The 24,095-nt window shown below is 31.2% G+C and overlaps 1 protein-coding gene across 1 annotated transcript in view; it reads right to left on the minus strand.

Annotated features, from left to right (window-relative positions):
• LOC111688418 (myb-like protein D) overlaps positions 1-20,106 on the minus strand; it is a 226,368-nt gene extending 206,262 nt beyond the window's left edge. The window contains exon 1 of the mRNA XM_046946506.1: positions 19,989-20,106. The gene's annotated coding sequence lies outside the window, so the exon portion shown is untranslated. The remainder of the gene's footprint in view (positions 1-19,988) is intronic.
• Between the last annotated feature and the right edge of the window lie 3,989 nt (positions 20,107-24,095).

A 24,095-nucleotide genomic window follows, 5' to 3' on the forward strand; every position in this document is an offset into this window, starting at 1 on the left:
TTAGATATTAAATAATATCTTCTTAGAATATCATCTATTTTACTTATGTTTTCTACAACCGCAAGTGTCAGGTCCAACGTTTGTTTGTTTATAATTCGACCATAAACAATTTTTGAAGTGTAATTCTAAATTCTTCATTATAAATCGCATTTTTAATAATAACGGTCCTTTTTTAATTCATATATTGCTTTATATTCCAAATTATTATATCGTTTGGGAAGATAAAACATCACTTCATCAAGCTCTGCCATCACCACATTTCCATATTTATTCTAATGGCGAAAAAAATTTAAACCTTATGATCTTAAATCTTTTGATGCTAAATATTGTCTTGCTTTTAATTTATTGAAAACCGCAACAATAAAAAAAAATTTAATTTTACTAGATTCCATTTTTGTTCCACCTTTTAAAAGTCTTATTAGTCCATTAAAATAATTTTACTTCCATCACTTATATTTATCATCACTTATATTTATTCTAATCCAATTCATCTCCAAAGAATGAGTAATTTCTCTTTAATATTTCAAATTGAGAAAATATTAATTTAGGCTACATATGTAAACATTGAGTCATATTATAATTTTAAATGAAGTCTATATTGTCTACATGTTAAAAATTAAAAACCGCAAAGAATTGTCTACCTGTTACACATTTTTGTATGGACTTTTAACATAACAACATACATATGAATGTGTTATACAAAATAATCATATTGATGTAAATTTTTATTAAAAATAATTTCTTCCCTTCTGAAAGTTCACAATTTTATAAACAAATATTTTTTCCCACTCTGCAAGTTTGCAATTTTACAAAAAATATTTTCTTCACAAAATGGGAAGGCAGATTTTCTTCTGCATCCCCACTTCCATACTACTAACCACTTACTACTATATGTTACTTGCCAAATTTTATGGATTTCACTATATGCTTTATAGTCTAAAATTAAAATTTTTTAAAAAAGATTTATTTTAAAATTAATCTGAACGAACTGAATATTGATCGCGATGTTTAATAACTACAATTTAGCTTAGTCTCACTAATTTGGGACGCCCTGATGGTATTAGTTTTAAAAAATGATGTGTATTTTTATGAGAGATTTTAAAATATTTGACTTCCTTATGTATTCAAAAAGCCTTTTAATGAAATTACCATGAGAATTTTCATATTTTTTTATACTTTTCAAGATATTTGAACAGATTTAAATTTCGTCAATTCTGACATTTTCTTTAAAGATTTTAAATGAAATAATTGGGAACTGAGCTTAAAATCATCTAAATATACCAGTTAATATTTACTAGGAAAGGTTAGATAATATACGGTACTCCTATTTTTTTGACCAGTCGTAATCGGATATGGTTTTCGGAAAAAGTTAATACCAAAAAAACTAATGAACCTATTTATATTTTAAACACTTAACAAATAAATATCGTGAAAAATATTTGATTTATTTCCTTTTAAATTAAGCTGCACAATTATTTTTCAGTCTCACTACAATTTTTTGAACACAGCTGGATGGTAAGTGTTTTATCAGCGGTTTAGGTGTGCTTCTTTGAATAATCTTTTAACCCAAGAAATACCGCGCACACCTAAACCGCTGAATAAACACTTAACATTAATCCGTAGCTGACAATGATGCTTATACCAAAATCGATAAGCCGTTCGAAAAAAACTGCGTTTTTGCATTAAAAAAGTGTAAAAAAGGTCATTCATGTAAATATACATATAAATTCTTTACAAAATTTGAATTAACCGAACAGATTTTCATTTTAACGGTTTTTTGCGTTAATAATACATTTAAATTTAAAGATGATAATTGTAGATAAGCAGAGATATGTTAACTGCAAATGAAATATCATCACAATTTCTTATTCGCTGAAAACTCGGAGTTTCTTGTGTTACAAGTCAATTCGACGAAGCACACATAAACTTATTAAAATTGGTTACACTTAAAATTAATCGGTAGCTGACAATGATGCTTATATCAAAATCGATAAGCCATTAGTAAATTTTTAAAAAATGCATTCGAATATATGCATAAATAAATTAAAACTTCATAATTTATAATCTACTACACATAAATGCATAAATTTTTTAGTTATAGATTGTAAATTAACGTATTAATTCACCATATACAGTAGGACCTTGATTATCCGTGATTCGATTATCCGGCAACATCAATTATCCCGGATCGAAAAATAAATGTTTTTTGCATTGACTTAATATTATTTTGGATTGACTTAAATTTTTCGGTATCGTTTAACCGTGATTACCTCTATTATCCGTAATTATAAGAAAAATAAATGCTACTATTTTTTAGCAATCATGAACATTTAGAACAAATCAAAAAGGGGAATACCCGTAAAACGAAAATACTAAATTAGAAAATAATAGACAAACAACACTTCTCGATTATTTTTAGAAATTACATAACATGTAATCCTTATCTACTGTTTACTGACCAAATTATATTTTTATATTTTTGAATCATTTATGAATATAAAATCCTTGAATTCTTTCATTATATCATACACCACTATAGTGGGGAGGGTATTATACGTTTGTGCTGATGTTTGTAATATACAAAAATATTGGTCCAATACCACCCTTAAAGTTTACCGATCGATTCAGAATCATTTTTGAGTCGATTAAGAAATGTCCGTCCGTCCGCCTGGCTGGCTGTCCATGTAAACCTTGTGCGCAAGGTACAGGCCGCAATTTTCAAGATGATTTGATGAAATTTGGACCAAGCATGTTTTTTGGCACAGGAACGAAGCCTATTGAAAATGGTTGAAATCGGCCAATTATTTCACCTAGCCCCAATACAATCGTACCTCCCGATTTGAACTTTTTATGCCATTATTACGTCAAATATTCTATTGTCTCTCTAAAAATTGGCAAAAATAAGTTTTATATAAGTATAAATGACACTGTAGATTTTCGTAAGGATCGGCCCTTATTTGACCCTACCCCCCATACAAACCCCCCTTCAAAAAATGTCTTAAACGTCTAAAATTTACTTGTAACCATTTGTATCGCAATGAAACTCAACAAAACTAACTGTTATTTAAAACAAGTATGAAAGTATAGTCGGGCGTAGCCGACCATATGATACCCTAAAATAAAGCATTTGGTTTCTTTCTTTAACTTTATTTCGGAATATTTTTACTTTTTTTTGGCAAAAAAAAAAAGAGATTTTTTAAGAGGGCTCAAAGGGGAGTAGGGCAAAATATGGCCCTATCCTTAAAAATGATGGTAGGGGGAGTTAAGTCTTCTTTAATATTATATATGTAGAATTAAAAAGTGTTATTAGTGTTTATAAATGAATTTTGACCTTTAAGTCATTTTCTGAAGGGGAGTTATTATGGGGGATAGGGTCAAATGAAGCCCGATCATTACAAAAATCGGTAGTGTCATTTAAAGTTCTATAAAACTAAGTTTTGTCGGCTTTTGTTAACATAATATATTATTTAAATTAATTATAAGCCAAAAGGCCCTAATTGGGGGGTACGGTTGTATGGGGGCTAGTCGAAATAATGGACCGATTTTAACCATTTTGGGCTTCGTCCTTGGGCCAAAAGAAGCGTGTGTGTCAAATTTCATCCAATTACAGTGGACGTCCAATAGTACGTACCCTCTTTATTACGAACGTCCAATAATACGAATGGCAAAATTGTTGCATTGTCTACTCTATAGTACAAATAAAGTCACAATTTTTCTGTTCGATAGTACGAATAACACATTTTTATGGGAATTTTGGTTTTATTTGCGTATGAATGAAGTTTTTATTATTTTATTATGTTTTTTTATGATTTCAGTATCATTCACCTTTAGCTCAGTAATTTTGAAGTTTTTTGTATTTATTACAAATGTTTTGTGTTTTTAAAAGTCCTATACACACAATTTACTGCATGTATATTTACAAATCAACAATTAATTAGTGTAATTAATTTATTTTCTTGTAATTTCGATGACCAAAAAGAAGAAATTAAATTTAATGATATCGCCAATGAGAACAATATTGAAGCGCTGTTATTGAAAAGGTCGTAGGAATCATTTTACAAAGTAATAAACATCAATGTTAAATTTTGGATTTTCTAATAAGTAAAATGTTATTTGTATATGTATGAACTGTCAATTTTGAAAGTAGTATGACTCCACATTCCAATGGGATTAAGCATTACTTTTAAAAATATACTCATGGTGTAGGGTATTATATGGTCGGCCATGCCCGACTATACTTTCCTACTTGTTTTTATATAAATGTGTACATATTCATTATTTATTTATTAACTAATAAAAAAATATCTATTAAAAAACTAGCCGAGGTCCCACTGTATTTTTTGAAGAATTTTCAACTTCTCTTAAAAAGCGATTTTTTCCGCGAATATTTAAAATATTTGGTTTAAATTAATTTGTATTTATAGTCCTTCGTTGTGGGTTATATCCACGCTTTTTTGAGTTTCAGATAAAAACGTAACTTTTGGAGTTATTTTACCTGTTAACTTTAAACCGCTATAACTTTGGCGTCTTTTGCTAAGATGTTATACAATGTCCACACAAAATATCGTTGATGTGCTATTAAAAATATTAATATTTTTTTGAACCTCAAAATCTAAATTAAGAACCGAATTTTCAATATATATTACACCGTCCAACACCATTTTTCACACACGAACCAAACCATATACATACGAAGGCACATAATTTATATGGTACAACTGCGTACTCAGTTTTTCATTTTCTGATCGTTTGTCCTTTTAAAAGGACTTTAAAATTTGAGGTGCATACAATTTTCAAAAATTTTTATAAAATATTTTAAGCCACCCTATTATAACAATATGGGTATCAATCTAAAGAAGACAATTGCGGTATTTTTATCTAGTATTTTGTTTAATTTTTTAAGAATAAAAATTTCAGACAAACGTCTGAAATTTGGTTTTCATAGCTCCATTTGTTTAATTTTTATAATATTTTTTAAATATCTCAATAAATTAATTAATAAAATTTTCCCCTCTAAAAATTTCAAAGTCCTTTTTTTGTTAAAATATTATGTAGAAAAATTAGAAATTTGTTATTGTGGAACCGAGTCTACGATAAAAAGTTAAAAAAGTGGAAACTTTGAAGAATATGAAAGGATAACAATCGATTAAGGATATATTGCATTTTTTATCCTTTCATGTTAAAACTCCTTTCTTAGAAATTATATTTTCCTTTTTAATTTAACACAATTATTCCGAACTCTATAGTTATTCTAAATTCTATATATCTTTTAAAAATATCTTTGACATCCCAATAATGTTATCAAAGTAGTTTATTATATAGTTTTTATTAAAAAATACAACAGTGCGAAGGTATATCATGTGCAATTAGTATATTGTGGTTTTATTTTATCAAATAAAATATTTATGTTGAATTTTATTTCAATTGCGACATATTGAAGAAAAACTAATTTTCTGAATGTGGGCTAGAGTCAAATAGAGATTAAAGGACTGCACAAGACAACATTAATGCGACAATTTGTTAAACAAATATCGTGTGCGCCATCATAAGCAGGTCTTTAATATGTATATTATAAAATTAAGAGGAGAGATTTATGTCTACATATATAAACGTCAATTTAACGTTAGGATAAACTGTCAATTTAACGTTAGGATAAAAAATTAACAGACATTGGGATAATGGGGGTAGGTAATTGATATAAATAATAAATTAAATTAAACAAAATATTTTCAACAAAATTTTTTTAATTTGAATACATCTTAACTTTTTACAAAGAACTAATAAAGATAAAGACATGAAATTTGGGAGTCTGCAACTCCATATTTGTAAATATAACATATATTTTTTTCTAAAAAAACTGACTATAGAAAAAAAGGATATTAAAGGATTAAAATTTAAAAGGACATTTTTTTTAGTTTTTGTATTCTAACATTTTAAAACTATTTTATTTGTAAAAACACTGTTATTCTCCTCTTTCAATCGATACCTATATTGACCTACTAGACCAAACCAAATTTAAGCTAAATATAATTATACTTTCTCTTACTTTTAAACTTTAAAGTCCTTTTAAAGGAAGAAACGATCAGAAAATAAAAAACCAAAAATTTAATTTAACTACATATATCAAGTATGTAGTTTCCAACATATATGGTCTTGCTCATGTGTGCAACAATTTTTCCCAATTTGTTGTACGGTGTTATATTCTATCAGAGGTTTTTTTTTATACTCTTCACCTTCGTGAGAAGGGTATTTATAAGTTTGTCATTCCGTTTGTAATTTCTATAATATAATTTTCCGACCCTATAAAGTATATATTATATATATATATATTATATATATTATATATATATTATATTATATATTATTATATATATATATATTATATATATATATATATATATATATAATATATTATATATATATATATATATATTATATATTATATTATATATATATATAATATTCCGGATCCTTATAGATAGCGGAGTCGATTAAGCCATGTGCGTCTGTCTGTATGTTTGTTGAATTAATTTTTTGGAAGACCCCAGATATCGGCAGGATCCGAATCTTCAATAATTCTGTTAGACATGCTTTCGGAAAGATGTATATCAAAATCTGACAAAAAAAAAATTTACTTATTTTTGAGATATATTCTAAAAAAATAAACATTTTCTTCCTTAAATATATTTTTATTTACTTGAATAATAGTTTTTGTCCGTATATTAACGCAAACTTGTTGTCAGCTTTGTTCAAAAAAGTTTGAATTTTTCATTGGCCGTTTCAAAAAAAAAAAAAACTTTTCAAAAAAACTCAAATTGGAGATCAAAGGTCAAATTTGGCAAAACCCGTGAATTCTCAGTAAATAATGTCGAAATATTATTTATTTGTTGGCCACGTTTAGTAAATAAGACTTTAATACTTAGAATGAAGTCCTGTGTTTAAAATAACAGCTATAAAAGTAAAATTAACCCTTTTAAATACATGGGACAAATTTAATCTCGAAGTTCAAAAAATCGTAAAAACACTATACATTAAAATTGTCGCTTCATTTTCTGCAGGAAATTATACTAATTCCACTAGTGTTAATACTAGAACAGAAATAAGTACAAATGTGGTTAGTTTATATGAAAAAATACTTCTACTGGAAGTAGTTGAATGTCCCCACTTGCAAACAGATTTTTATTTGACATGTCTAGGAAAATGTAATTTTCAAACGTTTTGTAAGCTAATAAACAATATTTTGTAAGCTAATGTGTCCTTTCAAATCAGAGGATAAATAGTGAAAGACTGTTTAGGTCAGTTGCATGCTATGTAAATAAGTCTATTAATTTAAAAGTTTCAATAAGTATAATGTTTGTTTACCGAAGTGCAATAAAGATAGAAATGGCTGTGAAGTAATTTCTAACTTAAACCACATAGGAGAATTGCAAAGGAGCAAAACCACCAAATATGAGGACTTTTAGTAAATATTGGTACTAGTTCTAAAAGGTTCTAAAGGACCCAAATTGGGTCTAAGAGTACTAGTATAGTATAATGGTAAGTACTAGTAATTGTTCAAACACACTCAATGCTAATTTCAGCAGTTTACAGTTTCGACCTAGTACTGGTTTCGTACTAGTTTGGTACTAGTTGCATTTCCTACAGGGCACATAGGTCTGGATGTTTTTATTAAACGCTTATTGCGAAATAAATTTATTGTAAATATTTCCCAATATTATGGCCCAATTTCTGGTTTATATATTATACTCAACACTTTTGTTTTATAAGAAATTGATCTCTTAAAAAAAATTCAGATTTAAAGTTTAAATTTTTAACTAAACAGTTTATGTTAAAGATAATTGATGGCAAATATTTCTTAACAGATTGGTCTAATATTGGTATTCTATATGTTTCTCAACCATTTCTGTTTTATTCTTAATTAAACAAATTCTGATCATATTTCTTCAATAACGTGAATTTTTAACTAAACGGGCAAGATAAATAAAAATCAAATGGTGGCAAAAATTTTAAACATATTGGTCTAATTTTGATTTTTTTATTTTTCTCAACACTTCCACCAGTTATTGTTTTATCTATGTATATAAAAATGAATGTGTGTTTGTTTGTATGTTTGAACGTTATAGACTACTAAACGGCTGAACAGATTTTATTGAAATTTCACAGCGTATTACTGTATGTCTGGAATAGGTAATAGGCTAGTTTTTTTTTTTTTTTTTTTTGAAATTTCAAGTGGGCGAGGACCCACACCCATATTAAGAAAATATAAAATCCTTATATTTGAGATAATATAACTGTAAGAGTCTTCAAACTTTATCGGAGCCACCTTAGTGTCAGTATGATTATTTGGGATAAAAAGTGGGAGGACTAGCGTTAGGGAGCGTAGCACCTCCCATATAAATTAAATACAAAAATTCGTTTATCTTGGAAAGTATTACAGTTAGAGTCTTAAAATTTTGCACGAATAACTTTAACGTCCATGTAAACATTTTATTAATTAAATACAAAAATTCGTTTATCTGGGAAACTAATACAACTAAATTCTTAAAATTTTGCACGAAGAACTTTAATATTCATCTGAAAATTTTTAAGAAAAAAGGGGCGGACTTTCATCTGGGGAATTTGAAGCCCCCACATGAATTAAATAGAAAAAAATCGTATATTTAAGAAACTATTAGAGCTAGAATCAAATTTTATAGGAATAACTTTGACATTCATGTGAACATTTAGAAAATAACGGGCGGACTTTCAATGGGGGGCCTGGCACCACATATATGAATTAAATATAAAATTTCGTATATCTTGAAAACTGATCATTAATGTATTATTTTAAAATTTAAATTAAATATATTTTCATCAAGAGAAATTATAATAAACTTTTAAGAAAAATTTTATTTTAATAACCAGGGAAACCAAAATATGCAAATGCATGTTTCTTGTGGTGCGTCGTATGGACTCATGGATAAGATATTTACACGTTTCAGACCACTTTGAGAATTTTGGCATTGATTTGTTAGAGCATATTTTTGCATATTTTACCCATAAGTGCATAATTTAGCATGATTTGACTTTTTAGCATATTTAAGGCATATTTTCGAGTTTTTAGAGCATATTTTACTCTTTTAGTGCATAATTTGATGTTTTCGCTATTTTTTGTTTTTATACATTTTTAATTTTCTTTTCAAAACTTTATTTAAAAAAAAATCTATTTTTTATTTTTTTTAAATTTGTTTGCCTATTTTACAATTAAAAAAAAAAATTTGTTATGTTATAGTTTTTTTTTATTCAATAAAGCATTATATTATAAATCGGACATAAAACCGATTACTTTTGATATCATGAGACCAATCCATTTTTATAGTTTAAAAAACTAATTATTGGAATTTATGATAACACCGATTAAAATGTCAGTTTAAAAGCTATGAATACAATTAGTAGAAATATGTCAAACTTTGTCGTTTGAAATATGTTTTTTGGGGACCAAACGGTTTCATGTTATTTATTGGTTACCTGAACGTAAAACGAAATTCTATTATACTAGTTCTTCAAACTATGAGATGAAACATTTATAAAAAATGTTGTAGGATATAGAATATGACATTAAACATTTATTATTTCATTACAATTTCAGTCTTTTTGAGCTTCAATGTTAAAAAATAATAAAAAATTTTATTTTTGGAGCATAAATTTTAAATTTTAAGAGCATATTTTGAGTTTTTTAAGGCATATTTAAAGCGCTTAAAACACTTTTTTTAGAGCATGTTTTCGGTTTCCCTGTTAATAACTAAATAAATACTTTTTTTGATTATTATGTATTTAATTTTGATTGGGGTAGCGAAGCACACCGGGTACTAGCTAGTTCTTAATAAACAAATTATTTTTAAATAATGTCAATTTTTAACTAAACGCGCAAAATTTATTAAAATTATTTGATGGCTAATATTTCCCATCATATTGATGTAATTTATATTTTTTATATTTTTCTCAACACTCTTAACCACCAAGTTTTATTATTCTTATTTTTAATCTGTATAAAAATTCGAATAAATATATTCTTAAAAAATTATTTTTAAGCGAAAACTGTGTTTAAATAATTCGTATTTTTATTAAACGGGCAAGTTATGGCAAAATAAAATGATTATAAATATTTCCTAACACATTAGTCTAATTTTAATTTTTAATATTTTCTTTTACACTTTTAAACATTTTGTTTTATTTTTTTATTGAAATCTATATACAAATTCGAATCAAATAATTTTTTAACGAATAAAATTATCTCATATAGTAAAAAAGTTCTCATTCAAAAATTTGTGGAATGAAATACTATATTTAGACGCATTATATCCCTAATGCATTTAAAAAAAAGCAGTGGACTTAACACCAGGTAAGTTTTGAGCAAGATTTCTCATACGTGTTTCTAAGTTTTCTTTTGTGGTCTCTTTTTAGATCATTATTTCTAAAAAGTATATCTGAAAATATACATACATTCATACATACATACATCAAGTATTTATACCCTACACCTCTTTAGTGGGGAGGGTATATTGGGTTTGTGCTGATGTTTGTAACATACAAAAATATTTGTCCTATTCCCACCTTATAGTATATCAATCGGCTTAGAATCATTTTCTGAGTCGATTAAGCTTTGTCGTCCGTCTGTCTGGCTGTCCATGTAAACCATGTGCGCAAGGTACAGGTCGCAATTTACAAGATAATTGGATGAAATTTGGCACACACGCCTTTTTGGCAAAAGGATGAAGCCTATTAAACTACCGATTTTTGTTATGATCGGGCTTAATTTGACCCTTGCCCCCATACAAACTCCCCTTCAGAATGTGACTTAAAGGTCAAAATTCACTTATAAAACCTAATGACACTTTTAAATTCTACATAAATAATATAGAAGTAGACTTAACTCCCCCTACCAACATTTAAAAGGATAGGGCCATATTTTGCCCTACTCCCCTTGTAAAAAATCTCTTTTTTTGAAAAAAAAAAAAAAATAAAAATATTCCGAAATAAAGTTAAAAAAACAAATCAAATGCTTTATTTTTTTAAATAATCCCCATTTTTAACATACATACTGACTGGTGTAGGGTATCATATGGTCGGCTACGTCCGACTATGCATTCATACTTGTTTATTTATATATATTAGTTTTATGTATATTCAATAAAGATAAATCTTCAATTGGAATAATTATTTCTTTAGTCGATATTTAAAATTACAATAATTAGGAATTTAATGGAATTCATTAAAGACGTGTTTGAAATATGCCACCACATCTAATTAAACGAAGTAATTACAATAATACTGCTTTAATTGGGGGAGTTTTCCCGTTTTTCCTACCGAGCGCGTCCCCGGGTGGCGGATAGGGGGTGGTGATGGACCATCTGTCCTCCCCCAGTTTTAGTTTGACTCAAGCTGAGGGAAGGCAGATTGTCCGCCACTTGGGAATATTATATTCCCCGCGGACCAAAAAACTGGAAAAAAACAACATGGAAAAGAAAAATAAAAAGATAAAAGTTACGGTGCAGGTCCTAAATAACCCAGTACCGGCGGCAAGTGTTGATCTACTCGCGAGTCACGTGTCGTCGTCATCCTGCAATCGTGAGCAAAATACTACTACGGAGGTGGGTACCTTGGCCTCCGTGGCGGACAATGCGTCAAGTGTACAGCATGCCACTGGCAAAAACATAGGAGTGAAAGAGAATGATGTACTCGGAGAGAGCTCTAAGCTACCTCAGCCTTTCAATATAGGTGAGAGTTCCGACTCTGAATCCTCAGATGATAATAACAACACCATTATAGCAAATCCCAAAAAGGATGAAGTAGAGCAAATGGTGAAACAGGTGAGTGATATCATAGCTAAACTACCTATTACTATGAAAAGACTATCTGGAGCACAGAGGAGGAAGTTGAAAAAGATGCTTCAGGAAATCATAGTTAGTCAATCCAACGACACTCCAAAAGAAAAATTGGACTCTCTTACAAGATCTGAGGCAAAGAGGATCAGGTCTCCTGAGGAGTTGACAAATGAGAATAAACCGAAGAAGAAAAAGAGCTCCCCGTCTTCTTATATACAGTCGAAGCCAAGCCATACTTCACTCAAAGGAACCTCAAGTCAGAATCCTGCGAGTAAGGGTGACAACGCCAAGATAGATATTCCGAAGGCGACCACGTCGGCGGAATCAATCTCGAAGGCACGAGTATCTCAAAAGAAGGCCCGAAAAGAGAGGAAAGAGAGGCTAGACAGTGGAAAAGGAAAAGAGCCGCCATCTTACGCCAAAGTTGCCAGAAGAAGACACCGGGACGATCTCTGCTATGCAGTTTACGATGCCGGTAACCCGACAGGCAAAATTCCAATAGACCAACAGAGTAAGGTAGAAGATCTGGTGAACAATAAGATAGTGGACCGCGCAATCGCTTCAAAGGGCAGACAACCAATAGAGAGCGTGAGCTGCGAGTTCAGCATGGGCGCGATGTTGATGAGATTGGCATCTCACCAATGTGTTAGCACCCTAAAGAACTTGGTGGAAAGTATCCCTCCTCCCTGGGACGGCGCTAAGCTGGGACTGGTAAAGAAGAGCGAGCTTCCGGTGCTCTTAAAGTCCACTGTATACATAAAAGGATGGGGCAGTAAACTGACAAGTGAACGTATACTGGAAATTCTTGGTGGTCAAAATGCTGAGCTGGCCGTGGAAAAATGGGAAATCTACTGACAACTACTGATAACGTTGAGAAGTCAAATCCTAAAAGCGAGGAAGTTACCACTAACTCGTCAAAAGAAGGTACAGCTGCCATTTCCAAAATCGGAGAGGCGCCGATTGAAAGGGCTGTTAAAACCGCTCCCGATAAGGACACTAAAACACCTAAGACAGTAACCAAAGCATCATTAGCAAGTACTGGCAATGTGGAGGAGTCAAATCCTAAAGGCGAGGAGGAAATCACTCACTCGCCAGAAGACAGAACAGCAGAGCTCTCCAAAATTGGGAAAGTGTCGATTAAAAAGACTGCTCTTCCTATGCCTGATAGGGACACCGCAGTGCCATCAATAGCCATTTCAGGTTACCCGGAGGAGCCAAATCCAACGGGCGAGGAGGTGATGACAATGATTGAAGTTATCCAAATAAACCTCCATCGGAGCGAGACGGCCACAAACGCTCTGATGGCTAAAATTAACACAGGTAAGATACATATAGCTTTAATCCAGGAGCCTTGGACGATTCGCAACAAGGTTTCTGGATTAAATCACATAAATTTCCAACTTTTCTACGCTGATACAGGGTCTCGCCCGAGAACATGTATCTTATGCCACAAGAACTTATGTTTTCTTCTCTCAACAGGATTATCTACATCGGACGCAACGGTGCTGAAGCAAGGTCGTGGCAACATATACCTTGCATCTGTTTACCTGCCTTTCGATTCTCCGACACTACCACCAACGTCGGAGCTGATGAAACTGGTCGAAGAGGCACAAAGGAAAAATAAGAAAATTGTAATAGGTTGTGATGCCAACTCCCACCATGTAGCTTGGGGTAGTACAAACACCAATCGCAGAGGACAAGCCCTCATGGATTTCCTTAATACTAAAGACTTGATAACATCGAACTTAGGTAATAAAGCTACCTTCGTCAATAGAATCAGAGAAGAAGTATTAGATATAACTATATGTTCAGAAGAGCTTATAAACGAAATTCAGGATTGGAGGGTTTCCGACGAGCACTCCTTTTCTGACCATCGGTACATAAGATTCAAAATACTACGGCCGCCACCAAAGCCGATAAATTTTCGGAATAAGTCTAAAACTAATTGGACAATGTTCGGTTCCTTACTAAAGAACCGTTTATGTCAGGACACTGTTCAATGTCGAAATAAAGAGGACATAGACGCCAAAGTAGAAATGCTCACAAGTGCCTTGGTTGAATCGTTCGAGGACAGCTGCCCTCTGCGAGAGCGGAGATCTGCCCAGGAGAAACCCTGGGTAACCGGGGAGATCCGGAACCTTGGTAAGACTCTTCGCAAACTATTTAACCGGGCACGGCGTAAAAAGACCGCAGTATACTGGGATGAGTATCGTAGTAAACTTGGTGAATATAAAAAAGTTGTTCGTAAAGCCAAACGAGACTCCTGGAAACTTTTCTGTGAACAGGTAGACAGCGTAAATGACGTATCGAAGATAAAAAAATTCCTATCCAAAACTCATGTCCAACCGGAATCTATGGTCGATGACACGGGCAAGAGGCTGGAGGATATGGAGGAGACAATGAAACTCCTAATAGACTCTCATTTCCCACCAGGTATATCGAATAACATAGACGAACCGATATTGGAGGAAGAGGAGGCAAACACGAAAATTGTAATTACACCTGATATGGTTAAAGGGGCAATCAAGAGCTTCGCTCCCTATAAAGCTGCAGGGCCGGATGGCATTTTCCCGGCACTCTTACAGATGGAGATATTACCCTTGCATCAAGGATGCAAGGGTAATATTTATACCTAAACCAGGGAAACCTAGCTATGCGACACCTAAGTCTTATCGACCGATAAGTCTTACGTCCTTCCTACTTAAAACCTTGGAACGGATTGTCGATAGTATGGTTAAAAGCAGTATACCCGACAAAGACCTAAAATTTAAGCAGCATGCTTATGTAAAGGGACGATCGGTGGAAACCGCTTTAAACGAAGTTGTCCACTACATAGGTGCATCCTTTGATAGCAAACTATATACACTGGCGGTATGCATTGACATCGAAGGCGCCTTCAATAACGTGCACACTGATACTCTTATCCAATCCATAGACCAGTTTTATGTTGACCGGGTGCTCCGTAACTGGATCAACCACATGCTAAGGAACAGATGGATAAGTTGCGAGATGTACGATATAACTATCAGGAAAAGGGTATTTCGCGGTATACCACAGGGTGGCATTTTATCACCTTTACTCTGGGTTACCACGATTAATAGCCTTCTAAGGACCCTAACTGAGAAAGGACTTAGACCCGTCTGCTATGCAGACGATGTCGTAATACTTTTAAAGGGAACGGATCCAAATTACTTGTGTAGAAGAGCTGAGGAGGCTCTGAATACGGCCTTGGGCTGGGCTCAACCGAGAGGCCTCAATGTTAACCCGGCAAAAACGGAAATCTGTCTTTTCACAAGAAAGACAAAAATTTCTACATACACTGAACCTTGCTTCCTGGATAAGAAGATACCGGTGACAGATAAAGTTAAGTACTTAGGTGTAACCCTCGACAGGAAATTAAAATGGAAATACCACATAGAGGATAGAATCAACAAGGCACATCGGTGCTGGGCGATATGTAGGAAAGCTATAGGCATGAAATGGGGTCTTAGTCCTACTATGATAAACTGGCTTTATAAAAGTGTAATTAGACCAATTCTAGCTTATGCTTCAATAATCTGGTGGACTGCTTTAGACAAAAAGTGCAATATCAAACTTCTACAGGGAGTTCAGCGTACATGCTGCTTGGGTATAAGTGGTGCCATGTGTACTACTTCAACCAAGGCTCTGGAAACGTTGCTAGATATTCCACCCATTGAAACATATTTAAGATATGAGGCGGCGCTTACAGCCGAACGGCTCTATACTTTAGGCGAACTGGCCAAAAGCGGTTATAGGACACGTCATCAATGTATACTGGACACATTGGAAGGTTATACACAATCATCGGACATGCCAGATCGTATATCAGACACAGAATATGTCGGAAACTTTGAAACGCTGATCCCAAATAGAATGTCTTGGTCAAGCGGAACATTGGAGCAAGTACCAGTAGGAGTCCGTTGTTACACGGATGGCTCTAAATTGGAGGACAAAGTGGGGCTGGGGTTCTATATTGAAGATCCAGAAACGGAAATATACCACCGCTTACCAAATCATAACACAAGCTTCCAGGCAGAAGTACGAGCAATAACGGAATGCGTAAATTGGATTAGAATAAACATGGCGCCCACAGCGCTTAATATATTTACCGACAGCCAGAAGGCAATTAGGGCGATATCAGGTGATAGAACCAAATCTAAGACAGTAATGGATTGTAAGAAAACTTTAACTGAATACTCTTCCAGAGGTAAGGTTCACATTATATGGGTACCAGCCCACTCGGGAGTAGTCGGTAACGAAAGGGCGAATGTAGTAGCTTTAAAAGGAAGGGAGCTCGAGGCAGTTAACCTGACAAACGCAAAACCATTCGACGCAACAAAAACTGATCTAAAAGTATGGGTGAGAGAAACCCATAAGGCCTCTTGGAATAATGAAACAGTGGGTAGAACCACGAAGATTCTATGGGGTGACCCTGATGAGAGCAAGACGAGAAATCTCATCAAAATGAGCAAGTCTGAGGTTAGTATGATGGTACGTATTCTGAGTGGACACATAGGATTACGTGCACATCTATACAAAATTGGACGTGCGGATTCAGACGAATGTAGAGCATGTGGAGAGGACAGTGAATCTCTGGAGCACTTTCTTTGCCACTGTCAGGCATTCGTCGAAGTTAGATCCAAGTATTTTGGAAGTGATGTTATTCCGGAAATAACATTCCTAACTAACACTGATTGGAAGATTCTTAGGAATTACGTTCAGGAAACTGAGTTCCTGAACACTGAAAAATAATTCAGTCAGTTCCGTTTTTTTTTTTTTCATGATAAGGAGCGCACAACAGGCCCGATAGTGGCCTAGGTGTATTTCTTCGGATTTGATGTAGTATACATCCTCCTATCAACCTAACCTAACCTAATTGAAATTTTTGCCACATTTTTTCCAATTAACATTTTTAATTTTCCGTTAATCAATAGTATCATTTTGATGATTAGAGCAAAATCAAAACCTTTTTTAATTAATATGAGCAATTTCATAATTGAAATTCATTTTTAATTTTTTCTTTGTTAATTTAAATAAGTAATTTGTGTAATTATTCTTTCCTTTACTAAAAAAATCTGTTGGAAAAGAATAATACCAACATTTTACAAACATATGTTTTTTTTTAAATTTATGAAAAATATATTACTTTTGTTTTATTGTGGTCTAATGTGTAGAATATTTTTCAAGAAACAAAAGTCCATTTTAAAATCTCTCAAGTGTTTACTTCAACACTGCAGTACAAAAAATGTAATTGCGCGATTTGAGTTTTAAGCATAAATTGCGTATCTCTAGACCTATGTGCATGGTAGGTATAAAAGCTTATGAATTAAACCTTTTTGACCTTATAAGGTTTGTTTTTTTAGACATATTGAATTGAAAATCGACCGTAATAAGGTACAGAATTTAAATATAATTTTTTGTAAGCCAAGGCCTTTAGTTCCCTTTATTAAGCCTAATGAGATTTTATTTACACATTTGTAAATGATAAAATTATACTTTTAAGATTATATTTTGAGAGAAATCATAATCAGATTTCGCTATCAACCTTATATTAAGGGTTGAGCCTACAATAAAAATCTTATATTTGTCAATGGTTTAATGAAGATATTTTAAGCTATTTGACATTTATGAATACGATTTTTGTCCAAAAATGTATTAACTAACCTAAAATAAGTTTTTGTTTGTTTTTTCTCCGAGGACTGAATTTTAATATTAAAAATTTGCCTTCTTATTTTGCCATACTAGCATTAATCAAACTTCCGACACTTAAAAGACGTAGAACTATGTTGAATATCTCATTAATTTGCAATATATTTACTGATGATATAAACTCAGTTTTTTAAAACAGTTTTTTAATCCATAATATCACGTTTACTATTCCTCAGCGTCCGTCACGTTATTTTCCCCTAATTACCAATGTAATTTTTAGATACTTTATGCTGGTGCGGATCCATTACGAAGAATGTGTAACGGTTTTAATAAATTGTATATGCTAATTTATTTTTCTTTATCTAATAATGGTTTAAAAATAATGAAATTATTTATTTAAATTCGTAGTTTTAAGTTTTATTTTCATGTAATATTAAGTAATATGCCTGGAAGGAATATTTCCATATTTAAATAAATAAAAAAATCTTACAATTGTGTATTGATGTGTGATAAAAAAGTATTTAAATATAATTCCATCCGTATAAGAAAAAGAGAATAAAAGTCGTATGATTATATTTTTATGTTTACACAATCGGCATAAAACAATAACATAGTAAGATAGAAACAGCTGTTTCACTTTTTTTGTACGTGTTTACATAAAAATACATCCCTGATCTAATGAGACTTGCATGTTTTTTGGATCATTTCAAAAAATGAAGAAAGCCATACGGCTGTCAAATTTCCCGTATTCTCTCTCAATTTGTGTTCATTATATATTGCGTTTTTTATTGGTGATTAAATTTCAGATTAAAGTGATGAAAATAATAAAGAAAACTCAACTTTGCAAATAAAACTGTTTAGACTAAAGTACGATATCTTTAAACTTCAGATAATAAATGAGTAAAAACTCAAAATTGATATTGTTTTTAATAATATTTTTTACTTTCATTTTAATAAAGCGGGTTTTAATTCATTTACTACAAAAACAATGAAATTGACACAGGTTTCGTACCAGTTTAGTGTTTGAAACGATTTTAATTTGTGTTTGTCACCACCAGCCGTTTTTAAAATATTGGCCAAAACTCTGGATACCTCAGAAATTACGGTTTGTCCACACTATATAAAATTTTAAGGAGCAAATCGGTTTAGTTTAATGACATTTCTCAAAACAAAAAATAAAATGAAACCACAATAATATAAAAAATAAGAAGTATTCCTGCAGTACAACTCGACGAAGAGGCTGTAGGAAATAGTGGCCATGATGAAAGTTTAAAGTAATATTCTGCAAAATTATAAAATAAATTTATACCAGGCAAAACCGTGATAAACAAATTCGAAAAATTTAGTAAGGAAAATCGTGCAACACGAAAATAAGATAAAAGGATTTATGTAGATTATTGTTTTTGAACAAACAGATTGTTTGTTTTTATGCAAATAATATAAACAGAACACAATTTGATCAAATCGGTTCATTCAACTTGAAAAATATATATTATTATTTCTCTTCCATATTTTCATCAAAATTTAATGTCTATAAATTATAAAATAAATTAATAAAAAAAATCGTGATAAAGCAAAATCTTGTAAAGTTGTCTTGCAAAACGAGACATTGTTTTAAAACTTGTATTTATATACATTTATAAACAAAAACAAGTATGAATGTATAGTCGGGCGTAGCCGACCATATGATACCCTACACCAGTCAGTATGTATGTTAAAAATGGGGATTATTTAAAAAAATTAAGCATTTGGTTTGTTTTTTTAAATTTATTTCGGAATATTTTTACTTTTTTTTTGGCAAAAAAAGGGATTTTTTAAGAGGGTTCAAAGGGGAGTAGGGCCATATTTTGCCCTACTCCCCTTTGAATCCTTAAAAATGTTGGTAGGGGGAGTTAAGTCTTCTTCAATATTATTTATGTAGAACTTAAAAGTGTTATTAGTGTTTGTAAGTGAATTTTGACCTTTAAGTCATTTTCTGAAGGGAGTTTGTATGGGGGATAGGGTCAAATGAAGGCCAGTACCTTGCGCACAAGGTTTACATGGACAGCCAGTCAGCCAGCCTGCCAGACGGACGGACTGACATAGCTTAATCGACTCAGAAAATGATTCTAAGCCGATTGATATACTATAAGGTGGGAATAGGACAAATATTTTTGTATGTTACAAACATCAGTACGATATTCGACATATAATTTGAATCCTGCAAGCTTTGTGGAAGAACAGATAGGATCGCAATTTATGGACTTTGTAAATTTTCACCATTTGATTTTAACACAAACTTATTCAGTACTGTTTTTTAGTAATATATTAAATAAATTTAAAAAACTCAAGGGCTTATTGCAGTAACTCGATAAGCTTTAATAAACTTCGATAAACTTAAAAAAATAAATATTTAAATATTTCAATTTGTGAAAACTTGTTATAATTGTTACAAGGTGAAGTAATATCACTTACCTCTTCTTGAGTTAATGGCTTAAAATCAGCAGGATTTTCGGGATATTCTTTTCGACATGCTGGGCATAACTCGTTTTCGTCCGTTCGAATTCTGTGCCAGCAGAATCTACAAATCTGAAATAAATTAAAAATTAAATTAGAATGAAACATTTCACTGTGATATAAAAGTGTACAATAGAATATTCTACGGAAATTGTATTTTCTTAAAACTGGTGGTTTCAAACAATTTAAATTTTTTGGTTTAATAATACATATGGGCATTTCCACCAACAAGTCCAAAGTGGTTCAAAAACTAAAGTAAATTTGTAATATTATAGAAAAGGAATCAATTTTATTAAATTAAAGGCCTTTTCGTAACCATTATGATGAGAAATCGGGATCAAAAGTAAAAATAATAATCTAGACAGGTGTGTGTTTCCTTTTAAATGCATTTTTAATAGTTTTTATTTTGAAGGTTAATATTTAAATTTTATGTTGATATAAACATTTTTATATACACCATCAAAAAATATGGGGGTATATTGATTTGTCATTCCGTTTGTAACACATCGATATATTGGTCATAGGCCCATAGAAGTATATATATTCTGGATCCTTATTAAATTCTAAGATAAATTTCGCATAAATATTCTCTATTGCTAAGGTTTGTTTCGTATTGAAAATGAGCAATATCGGCCCAATTTTTCGGATAGATCCAATACAAGTGGACTCTAAAAAAACTGCTTTAACGAGCACAAGTATAGCGATGAAATTCGACATAAATAAGTTCAATAGGAGCCAAAATCTTTCTACCAAATTTTTTGAGGATCGGTTCATAATTGACCTAAGGCCCCCTTCAGAAAATGACTTTAACACTCATTAACGGCCCAAAAATGCGAGTATAGCGAACGAAACCAAAACCTCTCTATCAATTTTTTTAGGATCAGTCCATATACGGTCCCCTTCGGAAAATCACTATAATGCTCAAAACTGGCTTTAAAATAAGAATATATCAATGAAATTCGATACACATAAGTATCATGCGAGTCAAAATTTCTCTACTAAATTTTAATTAAACGATCATTAGTGGCTAAAAAATACGAATATAGGAATAAAATTTTACACTATTAAGTTCCTCGTGAATTAAAATTTATTAACCAACTTTTATGTGGATAGGTCAATAAATCCCCTATCCTTCCTCTTGCGTCTCCTGCATAAAGTGGCATTCACGCTCATTACTGGCTCAAAAATACAAAAAATGACGTGACAGCTAAAAAAATTGATTTTCTTAAAATATATTTATTTACACAAACATAATATATCTTTGATGACATCAGTTCAGGACGACTTTATTATTTGTTTCGACAATATTTGCAATTACAAAACTCATGCAGAATCAAAAATAAATTCACAAAAATTAGTGGTTACGTCTTTTTCATCCAATGATAGGTCTGAACGTAGCTTAACGCTTATTACTGGCTTAAAAATTAGAACATAGTGACGAAATTTGGCACACATAAGTTTTATGCAAGCCAAAATCTCTCTACCAAATTTTGGGAGGATCCGTCCTCCTGCCCACCAAGATCCTCTTGAAAAAATTTATTTAACGCGTAAAAAATGTGATACAAATATGTAAGTTCCTCGCGAGCCAAAATCTCTCTACCAAATTTTATGTGGATTGGTCCATAATTGACCCTACCGGCTGTATAAGGTCCCTAAACGATCATAACTGTCATTAAATACGCGTATGAAATTCGCTACCGAATTTCATGCAAAATGTGTTAGTAATTCACCCCATACCCCATATATGTAAACCCCCTTTAGAAAATTATATTAACGCTAATTACTGCCATAAAAATGTGAGTACAGAGGTGATATTCAATGTAAACAAGTTCTATATGAACCAAAATCAGTCCACAAAAAGATATGAGGATAGGACATAAGAATGTTTATACTTAGGAACATAATTCTTCATTCCGAATTTCATGAGGACTGATCTATAACTCACCCTAGCCCCTATAAAAGGTTTCCTTCAGAAAAGAGTTTTGGTTATTAAAATAAGAGTTTTCCTTATTTAAAATACTAGTATTGCGATGAAATTTGACATCAACAAGTTCTATACAAAATCATATCTTTGTACACAATTTATTGAGTATCGGTTTATAACTGACGTACAGTGTCTCACATAAATAGACCAATTTATTATTTTTTATGAATTACTGTGTTATTTTATGATGCTACTTTAATAATAATAATAATAATAATAATAATAATAATAATAATAATAATATTTAATTTTTTTAATGAAATTTTATTTATTTTATTATTTTTTATTATTAAGTATCGGTTCATAATTGACGTACAGTGTCTCACATAAATAGACGAATTTATTATTTTTTATGAATTATTGTGTTATTTTATGATGCTACTTTAAAAATAATAATAATAATAATAATAATAATAATAATAATAATAATAATAATAATAATATTTAATTTTTTAATGAAATTTTATTTATTTTATTATTTTTACCAAATACAAAAAGAAAATGGGAAAAACCTCAAAAGAGTCATTTCAGGTACTTCGCAAAAATATTTAAATTAAATACATATAGGAAATGTTTGATAGATTCCCATCGACAATATATTTTGTCTTTACACGCACGGAACAAAGTATTCCATCGAGTTTTTACTATTATCAAGTCGTAGTAGGAATATTGAATTCTGGAAGGAGCTTATCTTCGACGATGAGAACAAATATATTTTTGGCTAAAATGGCCGTCAAATAATATGGCAAAAGCTTAGAGATACCTTGGAATTATCTAACTTAAAACCAACTATAAAGGACCCAAATTGCTCTATCATATTTTGGGGTTCTATATGCGTCCACGTGTTAAGCTACGTTCAGACCAGTAAAATATTTGGTCCAAATATTTGTTATAAAATATTTATAAAGTTGCGTCCAACAAATGCAATATTTATTTCATGTTCAGACTTGAATAAATATTTGATGGTATTGTTTTATCAAACAGTGCAAAAATAATTTTGTTCAAACACACACATGTTTTGCAGCCACAGTATATCGTATATTTTCATGCAAGAAAAAAAACAATTTGGCAATTTGTTTTAATTTTAACTATTTTTATTAGGTTTAAAATTAAATTTTTATAATAAAAGTGTATAATATTAATATATAACACGATTGAAAAAACTTTGTTTGTCGAATCTGAACATAAAATATTTCATGTTAACAAACAGCAATGCGTATGATTTTCATAAAACAAATTGATTTGCTGGCAAATAAATTTTTTCTCATTGTTTCATCAATGTGAACACCAAAAGTCAAATAATTAACGTCACTTTGGTAATTATTTGATCTTGCAAACCAAATGTAAGATCAAACAGCGTCAATGACAGCTGTTCTTTGTTTATTTTCTGAAAAAGAGTGTTATCACCTCATACAAAAATGTAAATAGTCGCTTATATGACTGGTTTTCTTTTATTTTTTATAAAATATAAATCTGAGACAAAGTTGTGACATTTAATTGAAATTCAAGCAATTGCGTAAATTAATTATAATTATTATTTTTGTTGTTTGTTTTGTTATTTATTGGTTGGTAACAACATACTATATATAGTTATACTACATAATATATGCATCTATAGTCTAGTTTGCAGTCTAGTCCAATTAAATAAGAGATACTGTTATCTCGGAGTATGAAGTTAGGCCACATTTCATAATTCAAGGACAAGCTAATCGCAGATTTAAGTTTGTCAAATTGTAAACAAAAGTGTTCTTGTTTGGAAGGACTAAAATAATATATTTCCGAAACAGAGGTGACTCTTTATTCGTCTTCAATACGTCAATTCAGGTAATTTTAAATATAAATATTCCATTCCGACATGATACACAGATTTTAACTTGATATTGTCGACCAATATTATTAAATTAACATCAGAAAATCCATAAATAGTCAAAACCATGCAGTAAAATTCACAGTACTTTCGCAAAGAATTCAAGTCATATATTATGCGGATAAACGCAACAATATCGAAGAAGTTCAACTTTCTTATATTATTTTCCCGAAAAAATAGCTAACATACTCAGATTACCCGTCTGCAATCGCAA

The sequence above is a fragment of the Lucilia cuprina genome, chromosome 2, assembly GCF_022045245.1.
Source record: "Lucilia cuprina isolate Lc7/37 chromosome 2, ASM2204524v1, whole genome shotgun sequence".
Taxonomy (NCBI): Eukaryota; Metazoa; Arthropoda; class Insecta; order Diptera; family Calliphoridae; genus Lucilia; species Lucilia cuprina.